The 10,996-nt window shown below is 35.2% G+C and overlaps 2 non-coding genes across 2 annotated transcripts; one reads left to right on the top strand and one right to left on the bottom strand.

Moving 5' to 3' along the window:
- Window positions 1-7,163: 7,163 nt before the first annotated feature.
- On the bottom strand, window positions 7,164-7,235 carry TRNAW-CCA (transfer RNA tryptophan (anticodon CCA)). The gene has a single exon. It is a non-coding gene; the product is annotated as a tRNA-Trp (tRNA).
- A 405-nt stretch (window positions 7,236-7,640) lies between these two features.
- Window positions 7,641-7,712, top strand: TRNAW-CCA (transfer RNA tryptophan (anticodon CCA)). The gene has a single exon. It is a non-coding gene; the product is annotated as a tRNA-Trp (tRNA).
- Window positions 7,713-10,996: the final 3,284 nt, after the last annotated feature.

Raw genomic sequence — 10,996 nt, 5'->3', positions numbered from 1 at the left:
TTCCGTTTGTATCATCCCTAAATTTTCGTCGCAGACCCCATAAAATAAATGAGATGACACAAGTTAAAAAGCAGTAAGTGGAACGAATTTGGATATTTTCATAAAATAAAATCCATTAAAAATTCTGTTAAAATCTTAAAAATACCGAATACAGTCGTTATATTGGGGTTTATACGACGTGGACCTACATCGGCTTTGTTTGTCATAAGCCATTACCATAATCAAATTCGAAACTTGAAATAAACGGCGAATAATATAGCTAAAATCATCAAAATTCCGTAAATAGGGAGGCACCGTTATATCAGAGCTATACGAAGACCTGGACCTGCATAGGCAAATTTCTATCACAGGCTGTAGTTTCCATTACGAACTTTAAATCCGACATCTTAAACAATTTCGGTGAGTATTGTACCTAAAGTCGTCAAAATACCGAATATAGGGAGGTACTGATATACAAGGGCTATACGGAGAACTGGACCTGCACAGACAAGTTTCTGTCTTAGGCTGTAGCATCCATTACAAACTTCCAATACGAAATCTCAAACAATTTCGGTGAGTATTGTACCTAAAATCGTCAAAATACCGAATATAGGGAGGTACTGATATATGGGGCCTATACGAAGACCTGGACCTGCATAAACAATTTTCTGTCACAGGATGTAGCATTCATTACGAACTTCCAATACGACATCTCAAAAAATTTCGGTGAGTATTGTACCTAAAATCGTCAAAATGCCGAATATAGTGAGGTACTGATATATGGGGCCTATACGAAGACCTGGACCTGCATAGACAATTTTCTGTCACAAACTGTAGTTCCCATTATGAACTCTAAATATGTAATTTGAAACTACTCAGGTGAATAATGCAAAATATATGAGATAGTGGAATTTATGAATCGGAGGAATATTAAGATCGCAGCGGTGCAGGAAACCAAGCTGAGTGAAATTGCAGCCTACAACGTTGTTATGGTTACAACGTACTAAGGAAGGATCGCACCAGAAGTGGAGGTGTTCAGTACATGCCTATCTCGCTTGAGCTAGTCTCTAGTGACCCATAGGGTAGCAATCAAGGGTGGAACTGCCGAGGTAGAGGTGCTTAATGTGTATATAACGCCGATTAATAGCTGTGAACCTCATTGTTTGACAGATATTAGCACAATGTATGATAGGACCTCAGCAACTTTTAACGTCGTAACGGTGACTGATCCGAAGAGGTGCGCGGAGAATTTTAACCGACAATTTGTCGAGCAGCCCGAGAGCGAAGCGAAGAGTACTACGTCGTATAAGATCTCTTCCCGCCGATGAGTAACCACCACAGTTTAGGATGGGTGTTGTTGCAAATGTCATCCGGAACGCTAAGTCATCCAAAGGGTTGGGTACGGAAGGAATCTCAATGTAATGCTGAAACAGCTGGTTACGCGGGGAGTCGAATACTTAACGAAAGTTCTCAACCTGTCGCTAGCCACCCATATAGTGCCCGAAGCCTGGAAAATGGGCCAGGTGGTCTCGCTACTGAAGTCAGGCAAGGATTCCAGGCCGATTTCGCTTCAGTCGCCAGTAACTAAGACTCTTGAGGCTTTACTCCTCCCCAGCATTAGAGGAAGCTATCCAGTCGCCAACCATCAGCACGGATTACGTCCACAATATAGTACCACAGCAGCATTACACACGATTTCCACATATAATAGTAGAGGATTGAACCAGAACAAACTGTGTGACAGAACAGTGTTGGTAGCTCTTGACCTATCAAAGGCATTTGATACGGTCCATCATGCCATACTGTTTGAGGACGAGCAGAGAACCACCCTCCGGCCAAATTTGAAACGTTGTATAATCAACTATATGCGTGGACGCCAATCGTACGTGGAATTCCGGAACAAGAAGTCCAAAGCCAGTAGAGTAAAAAAGGGGTTTCCCGATGGTGGGGTGATATCATCAGAACTGCTTAACCTCTACCTTTCCGGGATTCCTCGCCCTCCAGACGACATAGGGATCGTAACGTATGCGGATGAGTGTACAATCATGGCGTCGGGCCCAGTGGTCGATGACATATGTAAAAGGCTGAAACCATATCTCGCGGAGCTTGCCGCATACTTCCATACGAGTAATATGAAAATATCTGCCACGAAATCACAGCTGAATGTGCAGGTTGAGGAGAATTTAATACCGACCACGGACTACCCCAAGATTCTAGGGGTCACATTCATCTGCGATGGTGTCTTAGCGAAGGAATTTGTTTTCAGAGAACGTACAAAAACCCCTAGATCTGTGAATATACCAAAAGTATCAAAAACTAAATGATGTCATATCTATTCTATATCGAAATGTAAGAGGTCTCAACACTAAATTGAGTTATGTTTTCTTAAAAGTTTCTACTGTGAACATAAAATAATTGTTTTTACTGAAACTTGGCTCAAACCAGATATTCTTGATACAGAAATATTTCCGGATTATTATCTAATTTTTCAGAAAGGATAGATTGAATAAAAAGGTGGTGGGATTGTGGTTGCAGTCCACCACTCGATTCCTTCGGAAACTGTCGATTTTGTTGTCGACCCAAGTAATGAATTTGTTTATGCAAAGTTAATATTCTTTGGTAATCTATATATATAAATGTAAGTTGTGTTAGTTACTACGCTTATAACTTAAGAACCGCTGGATTAATTTTAACGATTCACACAAATTCGGAGTTGTCTACTCTCCGAAAAGGATAATATCCAAAAAAAAATCGCGTAAAAATGTGATATATTAACATTTTCATTTTGACTTTTCAAATGTACAATAGTAATGTTTTATTCTGCATGATTTTTTTCCATTTTTACTTACTTTTTTCTAATGTACATTTGTAGTGTTTTTTTATATTTTATTTTTGAATTCGAATATTTATACCAATTTATTTAATTGACTTGATTTCTTGAGAACTGAAATTGATGGCGGGTTACATGGAAGTGTAGTAGCGAATTATGTGGTGGCGAAACGGAATAGATGATATCGAAATAATTTAACGCGGTCACACCAAAGTTAAAGATAATTACTTTTTCTAAATCGCTGAAAAATCATGAAAAAGAGATCTCATTGCAAAAATCAAAAAAACATTTTCAATGGAATCGAATTTTAAAGTAATAGTACATTCTATTGACAAACTTTGTAAGGAAGGATCTTAAAACATTTGCTGTAAAAAATCAGCGAAAAAGTTGAAGACTTTTTCAATTTGTTATTCTTTGTTGTCAATTTTTTTTGTGAACAAAATAAAGAATAATTTTTCACTAAAAAAATTGAATAAGTGCGAAATAGGATGTTAACTGACATCTACCTTTCAACTCCAGGGCCTACATCGTGGGTTAGCTGGAAGATGCGAACACGTTTAAACAAACAAAAATGACCGAAAAAGCTTAATGGGGCTCATTTCAAAGCGTGACAATGATCCGTCCAATGAGAGCTCAAAATGCAAAATTCTTTGGGAGAATAATAAGTAATATACCAATATTGAAATAAAAGGTGCAAAATAGTAGAGCGAATGGGACTTTTAGTAAGAAAAGGTTTTATATCCTTCCAGAAATTCTTCCCAAACATTCAAAATACCTAAAATCACTTTTGCAGGTCTTTATATCGATCATAACTCATGGATAAGGGAACAACCCGATTTCATATTTATATAACCATCTATGATTTAAGTTATTTTTGGGGTCTTGGCCGGTCACTTTTTCATTTGTTGGCCCTTATTTGACATTTTTGTTTCTAAGGGGGTAGATAACCTCTTCGCATAAAATTTGAAATTCAGAGTAGGGCCCATATTGGTATTGACCACATTCATCAATTGATTTGGCTAAAAAATTTTATTTATGCCACCCTGGGGTAGGGAACCATCATACAGATAATTGCCACATAGGAATTTATTTAAGTAAAGTCCCCACATTTGAGTATCCCCAAGTCCACTTTCACATCTAATGTTTGATTTGATTTGGGATGTGCATCCATATGAAATAAATTGTGGAAACATGAAGAAATTACAAATATAAGAAAGTAGCGCGGGACCGAATATTTGTTTAATCATCATTGAATTATCCTATGATGAAAATATGGACTTTAAGGGGTCTCCAACTTACAATTTAAATGGCAAATAAAATTAATTCCCATCTTATCATTCTGCCCTCAATTATGAGGTGGATAAAACTATTTTTACTTATTAAATCACGCGAAATGCTATGACATGCTATATTGTTCTGCTATATTTTGATTTGGCCTCTATTTGTCATCTTGGATTATAAGGGGTAGAAGAAAGTTTTCAATGTAGGTCGATGTTTCGGAGTAGTGCCCATATAAAGAAGGTACCTCCTAATTTAACCACATTTCAAAGAATTGGCTAATAATGCGTATTAGGGGGTGAAAATCTTACACTAAATTTCAACATATCTACAAATTTTAGAATTTTTATCCATGTTATAATACCCTCTCAAGTCCACCTTTTGGCGGACAAACAGATTGACATGGTTAGGGGGACTTATGAGGACTCTAATGCACAATCTATGTTGCTAATGGGTTTAATAAAGTAATTAACTTTGGCTATTCTTAAATCATTCAGCCCTCAATTATGTAGCATACAAAATACAGCAAATTCCAAATTACTGCTCATTTGACTGGAAGATTTTGCTACGATTTTTACCATATTAAAAATTAATTTGATCCCTTATATGGCGATAAGATTGATATTACTTTTTAATAGATTTGTATAGCACATCCACACAGTTGAAGCCCACGGTTTAAATATTGAAGCCCACTGGTTAAAAATGGGTACAGGTATTTTAAAACACTTTAAATCGACCTGTACGTGAACACTTATATCAGTCATATCTGTGAATAATTATGCTTGGGAATATATGCATAATAGACAAAACTACGGGCCGGCAACGCGGACCGGGCCAGCTAGTACAATATATATACACCCATATACACCCAATTCAGGGGCTGAATCTTATTTATCATCAAATTAACATGCGGTTTGATTGATTCTAATTTCTTAACTGGCGAAGTTGCTTACAATATTCCTTCTCGTAGAAATTGTAATTGCCAATAGTATATTTTATCTATTACCGTCTGATGAACTAGACTGTAGTTGGTACTACTAACACACAACTTACCTACCATTCCCGGTCTTTGGTGTGTACGCGCTCCCTACGTGCATGGAATTTGGCAAATTCAACTGGATTATGAACGATATCTGGCAAATATTGCAATTAAACACAATACATTCCGCCAATACCTAAAGATATTGTGGCTGACTGCGACTCAAAATCATTGTATTCTTTCAAAGGAATGATTTATTGAATGAATAATTAATAAATAATAATGAATCAAAAGTAAAACAAGTAAGCAAAGGCTACAGTCGAGCGGGGCCGACCGTTGAATACCCTACAACACTATAATAAACGATACTGTTTATATAGGCGAGATACTCGAAAGAATTCCACAAGATATTGTGACAAATTATAAAAGAAAACCATCAGGTTTCGTTCTCTAATTTTCGAATAATAGCAACTTAAACTAATTTGCTCGTATCCAATTTATTGGTAGATGTTGCACGTAAATGGTCTTCCTAGATCTGGAACCAATATTTCCCAAAGACCTATAATCTCTCAGAAGTGGCAAAAGATTAACATTTATTATTGGTTTTTGACTGAAACGCATCTAAATGAGATACAGACATTTGATTATATTCTTCCACGAAATCAGCGTTAACGAAATAGTCAGAAGTGCGTCTTTCCTGTATTTGTGAATTCTCCAAAGAGTCACTGGAATAAACATTTTCGTATTTTGTCTACGAAAGTTAGCAAACTATTTCGCACATTGAATATTTTTGGATGGCCATCCAAAACTGCTTGGCTTTTGCAATGTCCGGTAACCCCCATTCAAATGTGCGTGAGGATCGGGCGACAATTACGACCTGCTGACAATTTTGCAGTTTTTTGGACCATTTCAACCCCTAAATGTATTGCGATCATCTCCAAAAAGAGTAGGCTTCTATTCTGATCCTCATCTTATACCCATGCAAAATTTCATAAAGATCGGGCCATAAATGCGATCTGTATATGATATCCTGATATCCTAACTATTTAGTTTTGTTAGCTGTAGAAATATTACCAAATGTTTAATTCAAAATGAAAATATGCCAAAAATATGACAAAATTGAAAAAATATGAGAAAATGTTACAAAATCAATATTTTCATCTTTAGAGAGATATTTTTATGCGATTTTTTAGACGTTTTTTGTTTCCTGCCAAGAGGCCATTCTGAATTAATGAGAACTGTCGAAATCAGTTCAGCCGTTCTCGACATATAAGAGATCTTTCAAGCATGACATATATATCGCACATATTTTGCTATATATCCGATTTGTTGGATGTTAACATCAATGTAAAGATCAGAAGTAACCTTGTCATGGCTTTGCGATTTCGCCGGGATTTAAAATATTCGCGGTTTAATGAAAAATGTTGAATTTTTTCAACCCAAAATATATGGTCTATTTTACCCGCTAAATATTATCCGATGACCACCCAAATTGGTAGGCTTCTTCCCCGCCCTAAACTCTAGCTTCATACGAAATTACGCGTCGATTGGTCTATAATTGCGACCTGTATAGCTACTGCAAAATCCGACATTTTTTCAGTATTTGGTCCATTTCAACCCCTAAATATTATGCGATCATCTCCAAAAGAAATAGGGTTCTATTCTGACCTAAGCCCCACCTCCATTCTGAATTTCGTGACCATAATTGCGACCTGTAGAGTGATTACAAATTAACATGGACAGACGGACAGACGGACGGACGGACATACATAGCTAGATCGACTCAGCTCGGCGAGCTAGGAAGATCCATATATACTTTCCTATATGGGGAACCAATATTTCGAGGTGTTACATAAATTCTGGCCCAATCAAACTTATAATACCCCCAACACATAGTGTTGTAGGGTATAAAAATAAGAAATGAATTTCCGTATATGATTCCATAGAAATGGACCCTTGTGGGCTTTGTATTTCGTATAAGGGCAACGGATGACCCAACCGTCGGAGGGTTAAAGAAATTTGGACAACAAATTGCATATAACATCAATGCAAAAGAAGGGACCTTGGGAGCGGTCCCAAAGACATTAATAGCTCTGATGACCCCGACGTGATTTGAACACGCAACCTTCTGATCTGGAGTCAGACGCGCTACCGTTGCGCCACGGAGTCAACTGTTAACGTTGTGTTTAATTTGCAACATCTTTGTTATTAATAAAATATAGCCTGATGATGTTGAAGGCTCATTTCAAAACCACCCCCAATGTTAGGGAAGAACATGTATGTATGTCTTTGACAATCAATTGCAGAAATTGCCAATAAAACATGGCAGTTAGACTTACGTGCATTTCTGGGCATGATATGCATTTTATATAAATAAAATATTCCTTAAATTATATTGTTTTCTGTGGGGTTTATGCCCACTTGGTTGGTTTTTAATATTTTTTTTTTCTTTTTAAAGATTCTGCAAACATTTATTAGTAATTGAACAAATCATATTAGGTTTTACTGTACACATTTTACACAAACATGACAATAATAATTTCAATGGACATTAAAACACCCCCCGGGTAACATGACTCCGTGGCGCAACGGTAGCGCGTCTGACTCCAGATCAGAAGGTTGCGTGTTCAAATCACGTCGGGGTCAATAAATATTTTGTATCGGAAATTGACAATATGCTTTGTTTTAGTGCGCATGTTCTTAAAATGTCAAATGAAAAAAAGCTTGCATTATTTATTATCTGTGTGTCGATGTGTTGTTCGTAAGAGATAAAAATTTGAGGGTAATATTAAAAGCTTTCACAAGATGGCACTAAATACAAAGAAAAAACTTTAATTAACATTTCGTTATTTTCTGATTTTAAAAGAAGGCACATGTACACAATCGCAAAAACGTCTAACGGAAGGAATTTTAGTTTATATATATTTTATAATATATCCTATACTACAGACGTTTCGTTTTAGATTAAAATTTTTAGGGAATGTCTGAATGTATGATTTACAATATTTCTTCCTGAAATCGATGGTTTTTTTAGAGAAGAAAGTTGCATGGCTCATTTTGTGACAACACAATGTAGTGCACGCATATGAAGAGGTAAGAGCTTTCCAAAATGCTTTACATTCCCTACAAAATATTGTGGATGAAATTTAAACAAGTAAAAAAGCAGTAGGTTCAGCCAGGCTGAACTTTGAATACCCTTCACCATTTGGAACGAAATTGGAAATTTTCATAAATATAACATTCGCCAAAAATTCTGTTAAAATCTTAAAAATGGCGAATATAGCCGTTATATTAGGGTATATAGGCAAAATTTGTCATAAGCCATTACAATATTGAAATACGAAACTTTAAAAAAATCGGTGAGTAGGGTAGCTAAAATCATCAAAATACCGAATATAGGGAGATACTGATATATGGGGCTTGTACGAAGGCCTGGACCTGCATAGACAATTTTCTGTCATAGACTATAGTTCCCATTACGAACTCTAAATACGAAATTCGAAACAACTCCTGTGAATGATGTCGCTAAAATTATCAAAATACCGAATTTGGGATGTACCATTATATGGAGGCTTCTTTTGTCATAGGCTATAGTACCCATTACGAATTCTAGCTACGCAATTTCAAACAACTCCGGTGAATAACGTACCCAAAATCGCCAAATATCTAATATCTGGGGGTTCCGTAGTATGTGGGCTACACGATATCTTGAACCTCTATAGATATTTCTTCCAGAGGGTAAAGTACTCAGAGAGAAGCATTCGATTTGGATACTTCATCAAATACAGATAAAAATATTAGTATGGGCAAAATTATCAAAAAAATCGAACATTTTTATCCAATTTTATGCGAAACTAGCTGGCCCGGTCCGCGTTGCCAGCCCGTGCTTTTCGTCTTTAATGCATATTTTTTTAAATCACAGAGCTGAGTTGTTTAAGCTGCACAATTTTTATTATAAGTAATGACTCTTTAGTAATTTCTAAATAGAAATAAATATTAATGGCAAAAATTGTAATAGATGTTCAACTACCGTGGGTTTTAAATATTTTGAATAGCCTGATCTTATTTTTCAGCTATAGGCTTTAACTTGAGTGTTAAAATCCTATATGATATAGAACATCTATAATAGACCCATATGAACACTTAGCTCAAGTTTTGGTATTGTAAAGAGCTTAGCAATATTTTCCATTCAAATGAGTTGTGATTTTGAATTTGTGTTTATAACGTTTAGGATACCGTGCTGCGTGGTATTTAGTTTCGTCCACCTTTTAATTGAGAACAGAATGATTTGAGAAATGGAATCGAATTTTAAAATAATAATACATTCTATTGACAAACTTTGTGAGGACCTTTAATCATTTGCTGTAAAAAATCAGCGAACAAGTTGAAGATTTTTTCAATTTGTTATTCTTTTTTTGTCAAATTTTTTCAATTTGTATTATCATATTGAATTCAGTGGATCTTTTGTGAACAAAATAAAAAAATAATTTTTCACTATATACAATTTTTCAGCAAAAAAATTATATCGATCATAACTCACGGATAAGGGTACCACCCGATTTCATATTTATATAACCATCGTATGATTTAAGCTATTTTTGGGGTATTGGTCACTTTTTTCATTTTTTAGCACTTATTTGGCATGTTTGTTTCTAAGGGGGTAGAGAACCTCTTTGCATAAAATTTGAAATTTTCAGTGTAGGGCCCATATTGGTCTTGACCACATTCATTAATTGAATTGATCTAATGTGTGGTCAGAAAAGAAAATTTTGTATTCTATTGAAATTGTAATTGTGAAAACATGAACAATTGTGAAAACATGAACAAATTACAAATATAAGAAAGTAGCACGGGACCGAATATTTGTTAAATCGTCATTGAATTATACTATGATGAAAAATATGGACTTTATGGGGTCTCCAATTTACAATTTAAATAACAAATAAAATTAATTCCCATCTTACGATAATGGGTGTAAAATAGTAATTATATTTAGCTATTCTGAAATCATTCTGCCCTCAATTATGAGGTGGATAAAACTATTTTTACTTATTTAAATCACGCGATTTTCATTTTGACATGCTATGTTGTTCTGCTATATTTTTGATTTGGCCTCTAGTTGTCATATTGTTTTTAATGTAGGTCGATGTTTCGGAATAGTGCCCATATAAAGGTACCTCCTGATTTTACCATATTTCAAAGGATTTGGCTAAAAATGTGTATTTGGAGGGTGAAAATCTTACACAAAAATTTCAACATATCTACAAATTTTAGAATTTTTTCCATGTAATAGTACCCCTTCAACCTTTTGGAGAACAAACAGACCGACATGGTTAGGGGGACTTATAAGGACTATAATCCACAATCTAAGGTGTTAATGGGTTTAAAAAAGTAATTAACTTTAGCTATTCTTAAATCATTCAGCCCTCAAAATACAGTAAATTCCAAATAACTGCTTATTTGACTGGAAAATTTTGCTACGATTTTTACTATACCAAAAATTAATTTGATCCCTTACATGGGGATAAGATTGATATATACTTTTTAATAGATTTGTATAGCACATCCACACATTTGAAGCCCACGGCTTAAATATGGGTACAGGTATTTTAAAACACTTTTAATCGACCAGTACGTGAACTCTTACATCAGTCATATCTGTGAATAATTATGCTTTGACAAATATGTTAATAGACAAAAATTACGGGCCGGCTAGTAGATTATACATTCCATATTCATCTCAAGATTCTTGTTGAGAGAAGTATTTCGCAAGTTATGACAGATAAAAGCATTGAAAATTGTGAAATTGGGTGAGGTACCAGAAGGTGTTCGCAGATATATATTATCTTTACAACAGATCTTGCGTTAGCAAAAATGTTCATATGTATGATATTTGAAGAGAAAGCGAACAAGCACCCAATTATTCGCTT

The sequence above is a fragment of the Musca domestica genome, unplaced genomic scaffold (genome assembly GCF_030504385.1).
Source record: "Musca domestica strain aabys unplaced genomic scaffold, Musca_domestica.polishedcontigs.V.1.1 159, whole genome shotgun sequence".
In the NCBI taxonomy this organism is placed as follows: Eukaryota; Metazoa; Arthropoda; class Insecta; order Diptera; family Muscidae; genus Musca; species Musca domestica.
This window is presented reverse-complemented; position numbering and strand designations above follow the sequence as displayed.